Here is a 1,962-nt window from a genome sequence, read left to right on the forward strand (position 1 = left end):
AGCTAGTTCCAGGACAGGCTCCAAAACCACAGAGAAACCCTGTCTCGAAAAACCAAAAAAAAAAAAATATCCTAGTGTGTGTTTTGTATGCTGTCTTGGTAGCCCAGCATTCACTCTGTAAGCATGCCATTCATGGGGCCCATCTGTGACCCCCGCCTCCCTCTTGTTTTCAGTCTGTGTGGTCCAGGTGAAGCACTGAATCCCAGGGAGCATGTGTAACCCAGACCCAGAACCCACAATAATAGATGCAGAGATTGCTAAGGGCCCAGAGCAATCTAGTAAGGTTTGCATGATAAGGCTGGAATGGGAACACGCTCTCCTCTGCCAGGCACAGCAGAGGCTATACTCCTGAGCTGCTGGCTCTGCAAGCCACCTTCCAAAGGTACAAAGGCAGCAGAAGGAAGCAAGGACAGAGGAGAGAAACAGACCTCATAACAGCACCTGAGCCCTGCTTCTTGCTGGGCTTTGGACCACGTCTCCCAATTCACCTTTCAGATGTCAGCCAAAAAATTTTCTTTTGATCTTAAGTCATTTTGACATGGGTTTTCTGTCACTTTTAATTAAGACTCCTTACTGAATCATTTAAATAATCACTTGCACAGTTGGATTTTATGCATGAGTGGTTTCAACTTTATTAATAATGGCGAACTAACAAATTAAAAAAAGATCACAAAACATGGTGTCCCATTTTTACAATACATAGCTGTAGATTTAGGTTCAAGCTGCTATAGTGTTAATGCTTTTCAGAATCAACGCAGAGTGATCGATAGCATCTTGGAGCTTGTCTTGGGGGGACAGCACTGAAGCAGTTTCTGTTTTCCCTGTTTTCTTTCTTTTTTGTTTGTTTTGTTGTTTTTTGTCTCTTTTGTTTCCTCTTTCTTCCCCTTATATCTGGATAGAGAGAGAGTTCATAGAGTGAAGAAATCTACTTTAAAGCCAGATGCTTGTGTTTGATCCCAAAGCCCAACCTGATGGAAGGAAAAAAATGACCCCTTCTTAACTGTTTCTCTGACCCCTGTGCACACCCAGTGGCAAATTCACATGCTCACACGTACATAGACTTTTTTTTTATTTTCTTTTTTTTTTTATTTTGGAAAGTAAAAGGTTGGGAATTTATCTCATTGGTGACCCTGAGTTCAATCTGCAGTAATGCCAAAAAAAGAAGAAGAAGAAGAAGAAAGAAGAAAATAGAAGAACTCCTCCTCATCTATCTTTCTCTTTGGAAGGCAAAGTGGAGAGATGTACATCTTTCAAACTTAAGCATTCCATTAGTGATTCTCCAGGAGTTGCTCAGAGGGCGGTACCCTTACTGCATGCTGATGGGGGCTACAGCAAAATTCCTTCAATAAACTCTCACCCTGAAAATGAAATCCTTGCACTAGATGAAATGAAAATACAGCTGCTGAGAAGCTTTTCAACTTTTCCAAATGTTTCTATGTGCTCTAGTGAAATTGATAGTCATAGGACGGGATGAGCAAGGCCCTCGCAAATTGATATAATGTGCTCTCTTTTGTTGTAAACTGAACTAAAAGATAGGCTTATGGTTACACCCTAGAGAGGAATGGGAGAAGAAAGCCAACTTTCAGAATGGTAGAGTCTGCCAACACAATGCACTGTAAATTAAGGGTGGGGGAGCACACTTGGCTCAGTGCGCAATCCGCTCACCCTTGGTCTTCAGTGAAAACTGAACTCGGACCTTTTGATATCTGAGTTCCATTTGCTCTTGGCAAAGTTCAATTCTCTTGTTCAAATAAAAAAAAATCTCTTAAACCTTATGAGGCCCACAGGGTTTCTTGGACATCAAATGGCTGTTGTGAAAACAGCATTTTGATGAGCTAAGTGTGATTGAATCCCAAACATACAGGGTAAGTGTTTTCTGGAGCACACAGACCCTCCTATGCTGCGGGGGAGATAAGGCTGGGGGAGGTATGTTGCCCGTCTCTTCCCTTTAAGGGGTATCCT

Source organism: Microtus ochrogaster, chromosome 8 (assembly GCF_000317375.1).
Source record: "Microtus ochrogaster isolate Prairie Vole_2 chromosome 8, MicOch1.0, whole genome shotgun sequence".
Classification (NCBI taxonomy): domain Eukaryota; kingdom Metazoa; phylum Chordata; class Mammalia; order Rodentia; family Cricetidae; genus Microtus; species Microtus ochrogaster.